The 20,011-nt window shown below is 43.1% G+C and overlaps 1 long non-coding RNA gene across 1 annotated transcript; it reads right to left on the bottom strand.

Annotated features, from left to right (window-relative positions):
• Nucleotides 1-12,564: 12,564 nt before the first annotated feature.
• LOC141042078 (uncharacterized) lies at nucleotides 12,565-16,133 on the bottom strand. The gene is made up of 2 exons (XR_012203897.1): nucleotides 15,831-16,133; nucleotides 12,565-14,639 (listed from the first exon to the last, which is right to left on the bottom strand). It is a non-coding gene; the product is annotated as an uncharacterized lncRNA (long non-coding RNA).
• Nucleotides 16,134-20,011: the final 3,878 nt, after the last annotated feature.

Here is a 20,011-nt window from a genome sequence, read left to right as displayed (position 1 = left end):
TGTAGCTTAATTATCCGGGCGTTACAACTTTGCATGCTTTTAGTGAACCTGTTGTAGACACACCTGAGAATCCCAATGATATTTCTATCTCTAATGCGAAAGCACAATCTGGTGATGAACATGAACCTAGTGATAATGTTAATGATGATGTTCATGTTGATGCTCAACCTAGTAATAATAACGATGCAGAGATTGAACCTGCTGTTGATCTTGATAACCCACAATCAAATAATCAACGTTATGATAAAAGAGACTTCGTTGCTAGGAAGCACGGTAAAGAAAGAGAACCATGGGTTCAGAAACCCATGCCTTTTCCTCCTAAACCATCCAAGAAAAAGGATGATGAGGATTTTGAGCGTTTTGCTGAAATGATTAGACCTATCTTCTTGCGTATGCGTTTAACTGCTATGCATAAAATGAATCCTTATGCTAAGTATATGAAAGAAATTGTTACTAATAAAAGAAAGATACCGGAAGCTGAAATTTCCACCATGCTTGCTAATTATACTTTTAAAGGTGGAATACCTAAGAAACTTGGAGATCCAGGAGTACCAACTATACCATGCTCCATTAAAAGAAACTATGTTAAAACTACTTCATGTGATCTTGGAGCCGCTGTTAGTGTTATGCCTCTCTCTTTATATCGTAGACTTGATTTGAATAAGTTGACACCTACTGAAATATCTTTGCAAATGGCCGATAAATCAACCGCTATACCTGTCGGTATTTGTGAGGATGTGCCTGTTGTGGTTGCAAACGTTACTATTTTAACGGACTTTGTTATTCTTGATATTCCCGAGGACGATAGTATGTCGATTATCCTTGGTAGACCCTTTTTGAATACTGCAGGGGCTGTTATTGATTGCAACAAAGGCAATGCCACTTTTCATGTTAATGGTAGTGAGCATATGGTACACTTTCCGAGGAAACAACCTCAAGTCCACAGTATCAATTCTATTGGAAAAATTCCAACAATTATTATTGGAGGTTTTGAATTTCCTCTTCCTACTATCAAGAAGAAATATGATATTCTTATTGTTGGGGACGTGCATATCGCCGTTGAGGTAACCTAGTGTTGTTCAAAAATTCTCCGGTTTCATGCGATTCGGAATGAGTTTGTTAACAAGACTTGATCAACCTTGTTAGTGGATTCCTTTTGATGAGCATGAGATGGATGAAGTTAGAAAGCACAACTCTCTGTACCCTCCTTTTACTTTATGTTATTTAATTTTAATAAAGCAAAATTAGTATTTTCTGTCTATTTTCTGAATTATCCGTGCAATAAAAAATACCCCGAAAATAAAAGTTCTCCAAATGCCCTGAAATTGAAATATGATTTTTTGTAGAATATTTAAGAATATCTGGCACTGAGAACACATCAGGGGGAGCCACCACCTGGCCACGAGGGTCCAGGGCGCGTCCACCCCCTGGGCGCGCCCCCTGCCTTGTGGGCCCCACGTGCCCCCTCCACTTATTCCAGCACCCACACACTCCTTCCTCTAGAAAAAAATCACCATACAGCTCAAACTCGTGTTCTAGCTCATTTTGCTGTGATTTTAGATCTCCTTGCTCAAAGCTCCATTCACAAAACTGCTTTGGGGGATTGTTCTTCGGTATGTGACTCCTCCAATGGTCCAATTAGTTTTTGTTCTAGTGCCTTATTTATTGCAATTTTTTGCTGGTTAGGTGACCCTGTTCTTGAGCTTGCATGTCAAATTTATATGGTCCTAAGTAGTTCTAATGCATGACATAGTCTCTAGGCACTTGTGGGAGTAGTTGTTATCAATCTTGTTGAGTTTGGTTCACTTTTATTTTGAGTCACTAAAAATTTCAGAAATTTTTCAGAGGAAGAAAAATGTTTAGGAAAATGTACGAAGGTGGTTCCTCAAGGAAGCAGGCACCTAGGCTCGCGATACGTGAGCCGGACTATGAACTACCAAGAGAAGCTCAAGTGCGGCCTTGTGAATGGCCGTCAGAAGGTTTTATGGTCCAAGCAGGAATTAAGGAGGAATCTGATGCATATGTGCGTAATGCTGAACTCGAGGGCTTCATGTCAGATAAGTGCCCCCAATATTACCACCTAACTGATTCCTTTGTGAGAAGGTTTAAATTTACATCCTCGCGCAATTCTGACACTGTCCTATTTGATCTCTATGATAAATCTTATACCATGGACTTAGAAGATTTTAATACTGCTTGTAAACTCCCGCAGTGGAGTAGTGCTAGTGAACCTCGCAAATCTGAATATAAAGAATTTCTTGCTAGTATAACTGTGGGGGAATCTAGGGAGATCACGCAAGCCACCATAGGGAGTATTCATTTTCCTGCCATACATTATTTTGCTCTCTTTATAGGTAGATGCATTAACGGTAAGGACGAGGCATGTCACATGTGCATTCCCGATCTTAGTGTTCTCAAGAGTGCTGTGTTAGGAGATAGACAATATAACTTGGGGGCCATTGTTGCACGTAGGTTGCATAATAACAGCATTAGTGGAGATTTGTTCGGTGGAATTTACGCAACCCGTTTAGCTAATTTTCTTGAGGTACCCATACATGGAAATGATATAGAGTTGCCTCCTGCTTATCTAAATTATAATGCTATGGTTCGCCATCAGTTTATTGAGAGGAATGAACAGTTCCTCCAATACCGACTAACCTTTGGCAGACGTCGCACTATCCTTGTTGCTCTCCCTGCTCCTGGTTTCTTTGACTTTCAGGCAAAAAGGAGATATATTATAACCAGGGAGGAAGCGAACGAGTATGAGAGGAAGACGGAGGAAGCTCACCTCCAAGCTGCAGCTCATGAGGCAATAGCTGATGCATCACAGTACAACCCCAGCTACAACTTTGATCCATGGGCATAGACCAACTTAGGCCAAAATCCTAAGCTTGGAGGAGTACGTATTTCTCACCGACATTACATTCATGTTCACACACTCATGCTAGTTGTCGGTGCTCATACTTTTTCATTGTACTATCCATGCTAGTTTATTTTCTGTTTTAAGCTTTCTTCTTGTGTGTTTGAAAAACCTTGAGAAAAAAAATAGTTGCAGCTTTTAGCTAGTTTACTTTCCATGCTTGTAGTAGTAATAATTAAAAGAAAACCCAAAAAGATTTCTCGTTCTTCTTTTGCTTGTTGGGAGCTTTCCCGTGTAAATAGTTTTATTTCCTTTCTTTTCTTTGGGGGTCGAGAGGAGAAGATCATAATGAAAATGTTGAAGTGGCTCTTATATGCATTATTGTTGATTTAACAAAGAGCCCATGTTACCTTGTCTTCTCCTTTGTATTAAATGTTTGCAGATTCCAGCTTAGTCTAATGCACCTGCACTGTTATTATTATTCACACCGTTCGGTCGTGCAAGTGAAAGGCAATAATGACGATATATGATGGGCTGATTGAGATGACAGAAGCTGGTATGAACTCGACCTCTCTTGTTTTTGTAAATATGATTAGTTCATCGTTCCTGATTCAGCCTATTATGAATGAAACATGTTTGCAATGACAATTAGAGATTATAGTTGCTTATGCCATGCTGAATTAGCTAGGAGTTTATAATGGTTTACCTTGCGTGCAAACATGCTATTAAAATGGTTGTGATGTGGTATGATAGGGTGGTATCCTCCTTTGAATGATTCAAGTGGCTTGACTTGGCACATGTTCACACATGTGGTTGAAACAAAATCAACATAGCCTCCACGATATTTATGTTCATGGTGGATTATATCCTACTCATGCTTGCACTCAATGTTTATTAATTTTAATGCATGTTCATGACTGTTGTCGCTCTCTAGTTGGTCACTTCCCAGTCTTTTTCTAGCCTTCACTTGTACTAAGCGGGAATACTGCTTGTGCATCCACTTCCATGAACCCAAAAGTTATTCCATATGAGTCCACCATACCTTCCTATATGCGGTATCTACCTGCCGTTCCAAGTAAATTTGTATGTGCCAAACTCTAAACCTTCAAATGAAATTCTGTTTTGTATGCTCAAATAGCTCATGTATGAACTAGGGCTGTATGTATCTTCCATGCTAGGCGGGTTATTCTCAAGAGGAGTGGACTCCGCTCCTCACTCACGAGAAAATGGCTGGTCACCGGGATGCCCAGTCCCATGCTCAAACCAAATCAAAATAATTGCAAACAAAACTCCCCCAGGACTGTTGTTAGTTGGAGGCACCCGTTGTTTCGGGCAAGCCATGGATTGATGCTTGTTGGTGGTGGGGGAGTATAAACTTTACCATTCTGCTTGGGAACCGCCTATAATGTGTGTAGCATGGAAGATATCGAGATCTCTCGGTTGTTATGTTGACAATGAAAGTATGCCGCTCAAAATATTGTTTATCTCTATTTCAAAATCGAGCTCTGGCACCTCTACAAATCCCTGCTTCCCTCCGCGAAGGGCCTATCTATTTACTTTTATGTTGAGTCATCCTCCTCTTATTAAAAAGCACGAGTTGGAGAGCACCGCTGTCATTTGCATCCATTACTATTAGTTTATATTGAGTATGACTATGACTGGATCTCTTTTACCATGAATTACAATGTTTAGCCAGTCCTTGATCTTCAGAGGTGCTCTGCATTTATGTTTTGCGGTCTCAGAAAGGGCTAGCGAGATACCATCTTGTTATATCATATTACGATCGTTTTGAGAAAGTATTGTCATCCGAGATTTATTATTATTGCTCGCTAGTTGATTATGCCATTGATATGAGTAAATGTGAGACCTAAGTGTTATTGTGAATATGGTTAGTTCATAATCTTTGCTGAAAACTTGAATGCTGGCTTTACATATTAACAACAACAAGAGCAAACATAGTTTGTAAAAGTTTTTCTTTATCACTTTCAGTTTGTCAACTGAATTGCTTGAGGACAAGCAAAGGTTTAAGCTTGGGGGAGTTGATACGTCTCCATCGTATCTACTTTTCCGAACACTTTTGTCCTTGTTTTGGACTCTAACTTATATGATTTGAATGGAACTAACCCGGACTGACGCTGTTTTCAGTAGAATTGCCATGGTGTTATTTTTGTGCAGAAATAGAAGTTCTCGGAATGACATGAGGAGAATATTTTTGGAATTAATAAAAAATACTGGCGAAAGAATCAAGACCAGGGGGCCCACACCCTGTCCACGGGGGTGGGGGGCGCGCCCCCCTGCCTCGTGGGCCCCCTGGTGCTCCGCCGACCTCAACTCCAACTCTATATATTCACGTTCGGGGAGAAAAAAATCAGAGAGAAGGATTCATTGCGTTTTACGATACGAAGCCGCCACCAAGCCCTAATCTCTCTCGGGAAGGCTGATCTGGAGTCCGTTCGGGGCTCCAGAGAGGGGAATCCATCGCTGTCGTCATCATCGACCTTCTTCTATCACCAATTTCATGATGCTCACCGCCGTGCGTGAGTAATTCCATCGTAGGCTTGCTGGACGGTGATGGGTTGGATGAGATTTACCATGTAATCGAGTTGGTTTTGTTAGGGTTTGATCCCTAGTATCCACTATGTTCTGAGATTGATGTTGCTATGACTTTGCTATGCTTAATGCTTGTCACTAGGGCCCGAGTGCCATGATTTCAGATCTCAACCTATTATGTTTTCATGAATATATGTGAGTTCTTGATCCTATCTTGCAAGTCTATAGTCACCTATTATGTGTTATGATCCGTTAACCCCAAAGTGACAATAATCGGGATACTTACCGGTGATGACCGTAGTTTGAGGAGTTCATGTATTCACTAAGTGTTAATGCTTTGGTCCGATACTCTATTAAAAGGAGGCCTTAATATCCCTTAATTTCCAATAGGACCCCGCTGCCACGGGAGGGTAGGACAAAAGATGTCATGCAAGTTCTTTTCAATAAGCACGTATTACTATATTCAGAATACATTCCTACATTACATTGATGAACTGGAGCTAGTTCTGTGTCACCCTATGTTATAACTGTTGCATGAAAAATCGCATCCGACATAATTATCCATCACCGATCCAATGCCTACGAGCTTTTCACATATTGATCTTTGCTTAGTTACTTTACCGTTGCCACTATTACAATTACTACAAAACTACCACTGTTACTTTTGCCACCGTTACCGTTACTTCCATATTACTTTGCTACTAAATACTTTGCTGCAGATATTAAGTTATCCAGGTGTGGTTGAATTGACAACTCAACTGCTAATACTTGAGAATATTCTTTGGCTCCCCTTGTGTCGAATCAATAAATTTGGGTTGAATACTCTACCCTTGAAAATTGTTGCGATCCCCTATACTTGTGGGTTATCATCAACGCGTAAAACTTGTACATGCTATAGTTTTACGTAACTTTTAGATATTTTAAATCTCAACCATTATAATCTAAACCAATGGAGTATATTTTTTGGACTATGTGGATCAACGTGGTGTCTTATTTGGTTTCTGTCTTATGTATATAATAGATAGATTGATGCCGGACAACTAGACTAATTAGCTGCAAGGACGGTGTAAGACCACTCGTAATAGGGAGTATCATATAGGAGGGACGTACTATTGTATGATATACTATCATTATTGGAATTTTCGTATACACCGGGTGTCAGGGTCTTCGCCGAGAGCCAAAACACGGGCACTCGGCAAAGTAAGAAACGCCGAGAGCAGCACTCGGCAAATCTGGCTTCACGACAACTAGTTGACATTGCTGTTACAGGCTCACGGTGAACAAGCACCGCACGGCAAACAGGGCAGACGCCGAGAGCCACACACGGCAATTGTTAGCCACGTGGCCTGCCTGTTCGGAACTGACGGCGCCGTCACTTGGTTTACCTATACCGTGAGCCGTGCCGTCACCCTCGATAAAAACATGTCACATAAGTATTTTCCCTACCTGACATGTGGTCCCATTGGTCACATTTATAAGTAAAAGTTTTAAATTATTTACTAATATTTAAAAGAATAATATGACGATGTCTTTGCCGAGCGCCGCGCTCGGCACTGCTCGATATACGACTGTTGGCTAAACCCTTCGGAACAGACCAGTGGGACCGGGTGTCCCACATGGCAGCTGACCTTTTACCAAGGGTAAGACCCCTAGGAAAGGAGTGGCACCACTGTAGTAGTAAAGTGCTGCTCAGTTGAATCCTTTTTCGAGAGCTACACTAAGAAAAGAAGTGGCACAACATTAGTTTTAGTTCTCAGACGACCCCTTTTCCCAGTGCAGCTCTCAGTATCCTGTCTGCTTCCGAGTGTAGCTCCCAGAAATGTGTCCCATTGCTTCTGTTTTTAAGCTCTTCCTTGTCTGATACCTGCAACTGAAAACAACGCACTGCACTTTCTCTAGCAAGGGCGCTGCAATACCGACTAGTGAACTTCGTGTCGGAAAAAACTGCATGCAGTGTTTTTCCGTTACTATTTTCGCTCTAGTTTTTTAACCGTTTATCGGAACGAGGTGTATAATATACCGTTGGAAAGCTATGAATTAGGCGCAACTTCTCCATGTTGAACACTTTTCAAGATTCCTCGCGGTTTAAGAGCAGTTTCAAAAACGGTGCGGCGGACGACGAGTGGCAGCGAGCGTATTTTCGTGATTTTTTATAAACCCTTTGTCGGAAGGAAGCAAATGATACACCGTTGGAAAGATATCGTCGAGGCGCATCTTTTTCATATATATTATTTTTTTTCTAATTCATTACGGTTTAAGAGCAGTTTTAAATTTAGTAAATCGCGAAATTCTGTTTTTTCGATTATTGTTTTTTACAATTTTCGTACTGTTTTTGCTCCAGTTTTTGAACTGTTTGTCGAAACGAGACGTGTGATATGCCGTTGGAAAGCTACGAATGAGGCTCAACTTTAATATGTTGAAATGGTTTTGAGATTCCTTATGGTTTTTAGTTTATTTTGAAAATCGTGCGGCTGACGATGAGAGGCAGCGGCTGTTTTTCGCAAAAAATTTACAAACCGCTTGTTGAAATAATTCAAATTATACGCCGTTGGAAAGATATCGATGAGACGCAACTTTTTCATGTAGAATACTCTCTCAATTTCCTTGCGGTTTAAGAGCAATTTTGATTTTAACGAAATGCGGAGACTGTTATTTCACGACACCAAACCGTCGTATGTACCGCATCAGACAGAAACCACACTGCTTTTAGACTGAAAACAACACTGTATCAGACGGTCAAGTGAACTTCATGGTTTATTTTCTCAGACGATTTTTTCCCAAACAAGCACTAAAATCGACGTGTGCACTTCATCAGACAGAAGAACGCACTGCTTCAGACTAAAAACCGCACTGCATCAGACGGTCAAGTGAACTTCATGTTTTCTTTTCTCAGACGATTTTTCCCCAAACAAGTACTAAAATCGACGTGCGCACTTCATCAGACAGAAGAACGCACTGCTTCATACTAAAAAACGCACTGCATTAGACGGTCAAATGAACTTCATGGTTTCTTTTCTCAGACGAATTTTTTCGCAAACAAGCAAGTGAAGTGTGCTTCACATCGGGCATAACTGAGCCACAAAACACTTGAAACTAATCCAGAACGCACTTGAAACCGCACTGCATCAGACGGTCAAGTAAATTTTATCTTGACTACATGGTCAATGTTAGTGAGTTGCATGAATGGGACGAGTGTACTGCATTTAAAAATTATATTTTGCATCAAAAGAATGTTACCTCCAACCAACATTCTTTGATTTCTTTTAACAAACAAATGGACTGCACAAAACAAAAACAGTGTACTGCATGACCGAGCTAAGCAAACTGCACGCGCACATTTTGTTTTGCGCCTTTGTCTATGGACGTCGATGATGCTCATAGACACATACATCCATTCATTGTTTTACAGGGGGCCGAAGCTACTTGTTGCCGGAGCTCGTGGATCCAGGGATCCCGCCTGTCGCCGTCCCAGGAAAGGCAAGAGGAGCCAGTGGTTGGGCGTCGAGACGGGCTTGAGGGATGGAGGTTGCCGCATGGAGGCGCCCAGATCCGATGGCAGCATGGGGAGGTACTGGCGACGGGGATGCCCATCGCCCTGCTCGTGGTATAGTCAGAGGTAGGGCACGGGGGGACCTTCTCGAGATGAAGAAGAGAGTGGAACCGCGGTGCCAAAGAAACTGCACGTGCGCTCTTCGTGAACTGCACACACGCGAGAGTAGCGGTGGAGTGGAGGCCGTCAGAGGAGATCTCACCGGAGGAACTAGCCATCAGCGGTCCGGTGGTCGGGGGATGCCGAATTCGTGGACGGAGAGCCATCGGAGCTCTGTCGAACTGAATAGAGGGAAGCATCAGAGGAGTCAGTGGAGGCCATGGCCGGCGGATCCGTAGGAGGGGAAGCCTTGCCGGCTACCACGCCAGTGAGCACCTCGCGCCGGTTGGCGGAGTGGGGCACCACCGCGGCACCGGTTGCGGCCCGTCCTATAGCTGGAGGAAGGTGGCTAGGGGCTGGATCCAGCCGGATCCATCACCGGGGAAGCACCAGGGAGCAGGGGCATGACACATCGGGACGCTGGAGAAGAGGTGACAGTGGATCTCACCGGATCCGTCGGGGCCTCTCAAATCGGATGATGGGGGAGGCGAGGCTGCTTTGATCCATCGCCAGCGTAGCTAAAGGTTAGTGCGGCGCGGGGAAGGAGACGGCCACGCTGGCTGGCGTCGAGGGTGACGGCGGGTCAGGGAGCGAGTCGGGTGATACGTCTCCAACGTATCTATAATTTATGAAGTATTCATGCTATTATATTATCCATCTTAAATGTTTTATATGCATTATGCTATTTTATATGCTTTTTGGGACTAACCTATTAACCTAGAGCCCAGTGCCGGTTTCTGTTTTTCCTTGTTTTTGAGTTTTACAGAAAAGGAATACCAAACAGAGTCCAATTGACGTGCCAATTTTTGACGATTTTTTATGGACCAGAAGAAGCCCATGGAGCATCGGAGATGGACCAGAAGAGTCCCGAGCCGTCCACGAGGGTGGAGGGTGCGCCCTACCCTCCTGGGCGTGCCCCCCTATCTCATGGACGACTCGGAGACCCCCCTGACGTGAAACTGACGCCAAAAATTCCTATAAATACAGAAACCCCCAAAAAATAACCTAGATCGGAAGTTCCGCCGCCGCAAGCCTCTGTAGCCATGAGAAATCAATCTAGGCCCTCTCAGGCACCCTGCCGGAGGGGGCCATCATCACTGGAGGCCATGGAGGAGGATCCTGGAGGGGCCATTATAGACATGAAGGCCCAAGATCTAGAGGGAGAACCTCTCCCCATCCAGGGGGGAGGCCATGAATGAGGAAGCACAAGGGGGAGAACCTCTCCTCCTCTCTCTCGGTGGCGCCAGAGTGCCATCGGGAGGGGAATCATCGCCGCAGTGATCGTCTTCATCAACATCACCATCCTCATCTATTTTACGCGGTCCACTCTCCCGCACCCCGCTGTAATCCCTACTTGAACATGGTGCTTTATGCCACATATTATGATCCAATGATGTGTTACCATCCTATGATCTTTTGAGTAGATATCCTTTGTCTTTGGGTTGGTTGATGATCTAGGTTGGTACGAGTTGTATGTTTTATTTTGGTGCTGTCCTATTGTGCCCTCCGTGTCGCGCAAGCGTGAGGGATTCCCGCTGTAGGGTGTTGCAATACGTTCATGATTCACTTATAGTGGGTTGCTTGAGTGACAGAAGCATAAACCCGAGTAAGGGGGTTGTTGCGTATGGGATAAAGGGGACTTGATGCTTTAATGCTATGGTTGGGTTTTACCTTAATGATCTTTAGTAGTTGCGGATGCTTGCTAGAGTTCCAATCATAAGTGCATATGATCCAAGAAGAGAAAGTATGCTAGCTTATGCCTCTCCCTCATATGAAATTGCAATGACGACTACCGGTCTTGTTAACGATTGCCTAGGATAATTCCGCACACTGACCCATCATTATTACACACTCTCTATTTATAATATTTAGTAATATATTCTAACTTTATGATAACAGCACCTACTTTTATGTTTTAGCTCTCCGATATGATGCAAAGTTATCCTCTTCATACCCACAACGTAGTTTTATTTCTCGTTTCTAGTTGGAAGCAAACGTTCGGTGTACGTAGAGTCGTATCAGTGGCAGATAGGACTTGAGAGAATATTGATCTTACCTTTAGCTCCTTGTGGGTTCGACACTCCATACTTATCACTTCCACCATTGGGAATTGCTACGATGATTCCCTGCACTTGGGGATTATCAAGCTCTTTTCTGCCGCCGTTGCCGGGGAGCAATAGCGTGGGGTTGATATTCTCGTGTGTGCTTGTTTGCTTTCTTCACTAAGTAGAATTTGTTTTACCTTTTTGTTTCTGTTTAGTTGTGGGTGAAACACATTTTTTTAAAGAATGAAAATACAAAAAATTACTTGCCTCTCATGCCTAATAAGTTTTTCAATAAGAGAAGTGATTGGAAGATTATGCATTGAAGAAGTTAGGGTCGACCTTGAGCACTTGTCTTCATGCTCATGGAAACAATGTAAAAAAATTCATGGAAGCTTCTCTGAAAATAATTATCCCCTTGTATTTATCCATTGTATTATAAAAATAATGTGCCAAGCTTTGGTTTTAGGATGATTAGATTGCTTGTTTACTTTGTGCAGTACGAAAACAGAAACTTTGGCTGTAGCGCATGAATTTACATTTTTGCTGGAAAGTCAAATGGGTCTGAAACTTTTTGCACATTACTTCTGTACAAATTGTTTAAATTTTCATTTTTAGAATTTTTTAAAGTTTACTAAACTTCCAGATTACTACACACTGTCCTGTTTTGGACAGATTCTGTTTTTCATGTGTTGTTTGCTTATTTTGATGAATCTATGGGTACTATCGGGGGGTATGAACCATGGTGAAGTTGGAATACAGTAGATATAGTTCTAATATGAATTTGTAATAAATTTGCAACAGTACATAAAGGTAGTGATTTGCTTTATTATACTAACGGATCTCACAAAGTTTTTGTTAAAGTTTTGTGTGGATGAAGTGTTCGAAGATCGAGGAGCTATCAATATGAGAAGAATAAAGGGAGGCAAGAGTTCAAGCTTGGGGATGCCCAATCACCCCAAGTAAATATTTCAAGGATACTCAAGCATCTAAGCTTGGGGATGCCCCGGTTGGCATCCCATCTCTCTTTTTCAACAATTATAGGTATACCTCGGTTTTGTTTTGTTCACATGATTTGTGTCCTTTGTGTTTTTGTTTTTCCTTTAACAGCCATGCTAGTATGATATAGCCCCTCATTGATTTATAGAATACTTCATGTGCTTCACTTATATCTTTTAAGTATGATCTTATAGAATTGCTCTTTGTGCTTCACTTAAATCTTTTTGAGTATGGTTTATAGAATGCTTCGTGTGCTTCACATATATATTTTGAGCTTGGATATTGGTTAGTCTATATTAATTGTAGAATGCTCCATAAACTTCACTTATATCTTTTGGAGTATGAATAATACTATCATCTAAAGTGGATTTGGAAGAGTATCGACTTTAGTTAGTAATGATTCCACTATTTTGGAAGAGGTTCCAATTGATTATGAAAACAAAGTTGCTATCCATGATGATTACTGTGATAACATGTATGCTATAAAGAATAATGTTAACCATGAAACTTGTCATCATGATTGTGACTTCCTCGATTCAATCGTACACTAACCATACACGCAAATGTGTACGATCAAGATCAAGGACTCACGGGAAGATATCACAACACAACTCTAGACACAAATTAAAATAATACAAGCTTTATATTACAAGCCAGGGGACTCGAGGGCTCGAATACCCAAGAGTTAGCGGAAGCAACAATATCTGAGTACAGACATGAGTTAGACAAGTTTGCCTTAAGAAGTCTAGCACAAAAGCAACAACGATCGAAAAGGCAAGGCCTCCTGCCTGGGAGCCTCCTAACTACTCCTGGTCCTCGGCGGTCTTCACGTAGTAGTAGGCAACCTCGGGGTAGTAGCAGTCGTCAAAGTGGCATCTGGCTCCTGAACTCCACCATCTGGTTGCAACAACCAGAAAGAAGAAAGAAGGGGGAAAAGGGGTAGCAAAGCAACCGTGAGTACTCAACCAAAGTACTCGCAGCAAGGATCTACACTACTTACGCATCGGTATCAATGAAAGGGGTAGTATCTGTGGACTAACTGCAGAATGCCAGAATAAGAGGGGGAGAAGCTAGTCCTATCGAAGACTAGCATCTTCTGGAAACCACCATCTTGCAGCAACAAGAGGGAGTAGAGTAGCATAAATTAAAGTAGTAGTAGTGTTATCAACCTCGGCCAGAGATCCTTTCTCGACTCCCTGCAAGAAAGCAATCCCAGAGCCATACTATCCATGTCTCATCTCAAGTATCCAGTTTTAGTTGTATCGATCGGGATACAACTCCAAGTGTCCGTTACCGTAGGACAGGCTATCGATAGATGTTTTCTTTCCTGCAGGGGTGCACCAACTTACCCACCACGCTTGATTAACTCCGGCCGGGCACACTTTCCTAGGTCATGCCCGGCCTCGGCCAAACAATACGCCGCAACCCGACCTAGGCTTAATAAAGAGGTCAGCATGCCGGACTAAACCTATGCCCCGGGGGGCCATCGCCTCGGGAACTCCTGCACGTTGCGTGGGCGGCCTGTGAGCGGACCTAGCTACCTCCTTAAAAAAGGCAGGAACTTACCAGTCCAACCCGGCGCGCGCCGCTCAGTCGATGACGTCTATAAAGCTTCGGCTGATGTATACGACGCAGAATGCCCATACTATGCCCACGTGATGATTAGTGCTATCAGGCCAGAGGCCCCTCGGATCAAATATCCAAATCGTAGTGGATTAGGAGCACGCGGTAACAAGCAGAGACTCACGAAAGATGTGACCCCGTTGCCCCGTCTCGAGGACTTGCGTCAAGGGCTAGGAATGCCCGGCCACGCCTCGTAATTATCTCGCGGGCGCCCTCCAGGTCAACCTGTCTCCACATCACTCGCGGGTACCCCTCATGGTCGACCCGCCTTTCCAAGTAACAGTGGTAAAGTCCAAGTATCCGTGTGTCCAAACATCAAGGGGAAAACCCGAGGAATCACCCCCGGTGAATTCCACTCGATGTAATCATCACGGTGAACGTAAGAGGAACCACCCCCGAGGTTCACACTTGAGGGGTTGCACGGCGGAGTCGTATCGGAAGTGGTTAAGGCGGAATCACCCGCGATGACCACGACCGAATAGCTACACTATAGGGTTAACATCAGAAGTGCTGTAGAGGTCTCACCCTCGGCACTCAATAGTAACCCAGTAGTGTCGAGCAACTAAGGGGAAAGTGATGTGCGGTGCCGGGGCCTGGTCTTCGATTCCGTTGATCGGGTCTTCAATGATGAAGCAGGGACAACAAGGACAAGGTGGGGGTCACTGATGGATCACTAACCAACCTATACTAAGCAGTTTAGGATAAGCAGGTAGGTAACAATAAGCAGGTTACAAAAGCAGGCTATGCATCAGAATAGGAGCAATCAATTACAGTAGCAAAATCTAATGCAAGCATAAGAGAATTGAATGGGCGATATCGGAATGATCAAAGGGGGGGCTTGCCTGGTTGCTCAAACGAGAAGGAGGGGTCGTCGGTGACGTAGTCGATCACAGGGGCATCAGCATCGTCACGGGGTCTACCGAAGAGAAGAGGGGGGAGAAACAGTAAATACAGAGCAAACAAGTTCAATACTAAGCATGACAAGACAATAAGCAACGCTAGGGGTGTTCTAACGCAGGGCTACATGATATCAGCAAAGGGGAATAACATCCGGGAAAGTTTTCCCGAAGTTTGGCATTTTCGGACAGACGAACCGGAGGGGGACGGTTGCAGGTTCGCTATGCTAGGGGCGTGTGGCCGATGAACGGAGAGCGTATTCGGATTCGTCTCGTCGTTATAAGCAACTTTCATGTACAAAGTTTTTCGATCCGAGCTACGGATGAATTTCTATGATTTTCCAAAGTTTTTAAACATTTTCTGGAATCTCTGAAAATTGGTTAAGTCCTCAGTTTTAAACATCACTTAGTTGTTTTCCAGAGGCTATAGCTAGCATTCTTTACATCCTTTGAATTAGTGCCTTATATCAAATCTGGGCACTCTGCTGTGATCTACATGACAGTCTCAGGTCTATCTATATTAGTGTCCATTTGCTTGCCCAAATATTTGTTTGAAAATTGCTAGTGGATGTCAATTCCAGAATCTGTTTTTTAGTTCTTCCGGTTAACATAACATAGATATTTGCCATTTTCATAGGAATTAATCCAGGTAACTTTTGGATTTGGTCCAATGGGAAGAATTGAACCCTGTCAAGTGCACTACCCGCACATATTTATTTCAGCTATGTTAAGCTTTGTTTAGTTGCTGTTCTGAGACTGTACAGGGGGCTAATCAATGTAATTTTAGAAAAGCTAGCCTCAGCTACAGTAACAGCAGCAGCAGTAGACAGAGCAGAGCAGCGGCGGACGCGGGCAGGCAGCTGCGGCAGCAGGCAAGGGTGCGCCGAGGCACGGCCGGGCGCAGCAAGCCACCGGGGCTCGGGCGGCAGCGGGCGAGCCGACGAGGCGTGGCGCGCGGGTCCTGGCCAGAGGGCGGCCAGGGTGCTCGGGCGCGGCCATACGAAGGTAGCAGCAGTAGAGGCGCGACGGCGGCAGGCCAGGACGCAGGAGGAGGCGACGGAGGCTGGAGACGGGAGCGAGGCAGGGGCGGCCAGCGGCACCGGAGCAGCGAGCAGGCACGGTGGTCGGGATCGGGCTTCGGCCGTGACGGCCCGTGCATCTAGGGACGACTAGGAAGGAAGGAGAGGAGCGCGTCTGGCGCGGTGGCTCACCGTGGGGTCGAGGAGCAGCTCGGGGAGGCTAGGGAGGTCACGAAGGCGCAGGTCGACGGCGAGGCAGAGGCGGCATCCGACAGAGAGGATCGACGTGGGCGGCGTCGCTGGTGGACCTCGATCTCGATCCAGTGGCGCAGGAGACGGAGACGAACGCCGCAGACCTCCTCAACATGGTGGCGCAGTTCTGAGTGGTCGGTGGCCGCGGTAACGAGGGTGGCACCACAATGGTAGCGTCGGGCAAGTGTGTTTTGAGTAGAGGGACGAGGTGGAGAGGGAAATGGGGATTAGGGTTCATCCAAGGGGTGCTCGAGGTGGCTATGTAGCCCTCCAGATTGTCGAAAGTGCCGCAGATGCATGACGCGTGGATATCCTCACGTGAACGGGAGGGAGCAAGCCACGCCATGGCCTCTGTACAGTTGAAGAAGGAGGTAGGAAGTGGGCTGGGCTAGCTAGTGGTCTCATGAGCCTTAAGTGCACAGTAGTGAGGTTAACCCTTCTCGTTTTATTTCTCTGCTTCAATTTTCTTCTCTGTTTCTATTTTCTTTAGCTACTAAAAGATTTTTGTTATAGGTGAAACTCGTCACATAAATCAAGATCAACATTATTAGGTCACGCAAAAAGTTTTAGAGCACTTGGTAATGTTTAGGTATTTTGAGGAATTGGAAGGGCCAAGTTAATTGTTGTTGGGCCTCTTTAATTGATGCTAAAGGCATTTTGGGAATTCAAATGAGGTTGGCTTCATCATGAAAATTACTTAGGGAATATTTTCAACACAACCAACATTTTTGGTTTGCCGCTTGAAGAAATATTTTTTTGACTTACAATTTAAATTTTGAATTCGAACGGGGTTTGAATCAATGCGAGTTTATTAACAGTAAATGTGGTGATGTGGCACCATTAACAGGGGTTTACTGTAGCTTAATTATCCGGGTGTCACACTGATTTTAATTTTCAATTGAATTATGCCTCACATGACAGTTATTTTGTTGAGTTTGCTCCCACTATTCCGAATGGGAAGAATTTTGCTTATGTGGAGAGTAGTAAAATTTCTATGCTTGTAGATCATGAAAAAGAATGCTTTATGTGATGGTTATATTGTTGAACTCATTCATGATGCTACTGAAAATTATTATGAGGGAGGAATACATTCTTGTAGGAGTTGCAATAATATCAAGTTTCATCTCTATGTGCTTAAAGTTTTGAAGTTATACTTGTTTTGCCTTCCTATGCTAGTTGATTCTTGTTCCTATAAATTGTGTGCTCACAAAATCCCTAGGCATAGGAAGTGGGTTAGATTTAAATGTGCTAGTCATATTCTTCATGATGCTCTCTTTATGTTTCAATTCTTATCTTTTATGTGAGCATCATTGAAATCATCATGCCTAGCTAGCTAAAAGGCATTAAAGAAAAGCGCTTGTTGGGAGACAACCCAATATTTACCCTTACTATTTTTGTGTGTTTACATGATTAAGCTACTGTAGTAATCATGTTTTATGGCTTTTTGTTTCAATAAAGTGCCAAGTAAGACTTTTGGGAAGACTTGGTTGAGAGTTACTGTGATCTTGCTGCAAAAAAACAGAAACTCCCCCCCACGGGATTAGCTACCATGTTTTACAGAAGAGTGCTTTTGAGTTGATTCTTTTTGAAGAAGATTAATAGACAAATTCCTCACGTCCGCCAATTTATTTCATAATTTTTGGAGTAGCATAAGTATGGTTGCTGTTCAAATCATTACAGACTGTTCTGTTTCTGACAGATTCTGTTTTCATTGCATAGTTTGCTTGTTTTCTAGTTTCTATGGCTTATATTTTTCAATATAAATTGTAGAAATGATATGGTACAGTAGGCATTGTGTGAGAACAATTATGAACCTTGTATTTGACAGTACCAAAGTGAATGGTTTACTCTTTATCATACTAACCCATCTCACGAAGTTCCGTTAAGTTTTGTGTGATTGAAGTTTTCAAGCTTTGGGTGAGATATCGATATGAGGAGAATAAGAAGTGGAAAGACCCTAAGCTTGGGGATGCCCAAGGCACCCCAAGGTAATATTCAAGGAAGACTCAAGCGCCTAAGCTTGGGGATGCCCCGGAAGGCATCCCCTCTTTCGTCTTCAAAACTATCGGTATACCTTACTCGGAGCTATATTTTTATTCGTCACATGATATGTGTTTTGCTTGGAGCGTATTTTCAATTTTACTTGATGTTTGAATAAAATCATTGGATCTGAAATCTTTAATGAAAAAGAATCCTCCCATGGCTAGTTAATTATTTGACTACTCAGTGTTCTTCACTTATATCTTTTTGGGGTAGTTTGTCATTTGCTCATGTGCTTCATTCACATATATCCTATGAGGAAATGGTTGAATGAATTGAATATCATAAATCTGAATTTATATATGTTCCATATTCTTATACCATGGGAAGTAATGACTTCACACATAATAAGTATTGGTGGTAAATTTTATTGAAAGTTAGCTAACACAGAATTTGTCACTTGAATAATTCATGAAAGAATATTGAAGGAAGAGAGATTTCACATACAAATATACTATATTGGACATCTTTTGTAATTGTGAGCACTCATTAAAATATGACATGCTAAAAGGTTGATGTTGGACAAGGAAGACAACTTAATGGGATATGTTTTCCTATATCCGAAACGTTATATTGTCTTGGACCATCCAACATGTTGAGCTTGCCTTTCCCTCTCATGCTAGCCAAATTCTTTGCACCAAGTAGAGATACTACTTGTGCTTCCAAACATTCCTTAACCCAGTCTTGTCATCGGTGCATGCAATAAAAATTGCTCTCTAAATATGTATGATCTATTAGTGCGAAGAAAATAAGCTTTATACGAACTTGTGATAGGGAAGAAATAAAAGCGACGGACTGCATAATAAAGGTCTTTATCACTAGCGGCAATATGAAGTGATGTTCTTTTGAATTAAGATTTTGTGCATCCAACCATAAAAGCGCATGACAACCTCTGCTTCCTTGTGCAAAGGGCCTATCTTTTACTTTTATCTTCTACCCTTATACAAGTGTCATGGTGATTGATACTTCTCCAATGTATCTCTAATTTTTGATTGTTCCATGCTATATTATATTCTGTTTGGATGATTAATGGGCTTTATTATACACTTTTATATTATTTTTGGGACTAACCTATTAACCGGAGGCCCAGACCAAATTGCAGTTTTTTTTGCATATTTCAGTGTTTTACAGAAAAAGAATATCAAACGGAGTCCAAACGGAATGAAACCTTCGGGAACCTGATTTTCGGAACAAACGTGATCCAGAGGACTTGGAGTGGACGTCAAGCAACAGACGAGGAAGCCACGAGGTAGGGGGCGCCCTCCACCCTCGTGGGCCCCTCGTGGCTCCAACGACCTACTTCTTCCTCCTATATATACCCACGTACCCCCAAACCATCAGAAGGGACCACAAAAACCTAATTCCACTGCCGCAACCTTCTGTACCCATGAGATCCCATCTTGGGGCCTTTTCTGGCGTCCTGCCGGAGGGCGCATTGATCACGGAGGGCTTCTACATCAACACCATAGCATCTCCGATGATGTGTGAGTAGTTTACCTTAGACCTTTGGGTCCATAGTTATTAGCTAGATGGCTTCTTCTCTCTCATTGGATCTCAATACAAAGTTCTCCTCGTTTCTCTTGGAGATCTATTTGATGTAACTCTTCTTTTTGCGGTGTGTTTGTCGAGATCCGATGAATTGTTGGTTTATGAACAATATTTGAATCTCCTCTGAATTCTTTTATGTATGATTGGTTATCTTTGCAAGTCTCTTCGAATTATCAGTTTGGTTTGGCCTACTAGATTGATCTTTCTTGCAATGGGAGAAGTGCTTAGCTTTGGTTTCAATCTTGCGGTGTCCTTTCCTAGTGACAGTAGGGGCAGCAAGGCACGTATTGTATTGTTGCCATCGAGGATAAAAAGATGGGGTTTATATCATATTGCATGAGTTTATCCATCTACATCATGTCATCTTGCTTAAAGCGTTACTCTGTTCTTATGAACTTAATACTCTAGATGCATGCTGGATAGCGGTCAATGTTTGTAGTAATAGTAGTAGATGCAGAAACGTAGTTTTATTTCTCGTTTCTAGTTGGAAGCAAACGTTCGGTGTACGTAGAGTCGTATCAGTGGCAGATATG

This window comes from Aegilops tauschii, chromosome 1, assembly GCF_002575655.3.
Source record: "Aegilops tauschii subsp. strangulata cultivar AL8/78 chromosome 1, Aet v6.0, whole genome shotgun sequence".
NCBI classification, from domain to species: domain Eukaryota; kingdom Viridiplantae; phylum Streptophyta; class Magnoliopsida; order Poales; family Poaceae; genus Aegilops; species Aegilops tauschii.
Note: the sequence above shows the minus strand (reverse complement) of the source record. Positions and strands in the feature narration are given on the sequence as shown.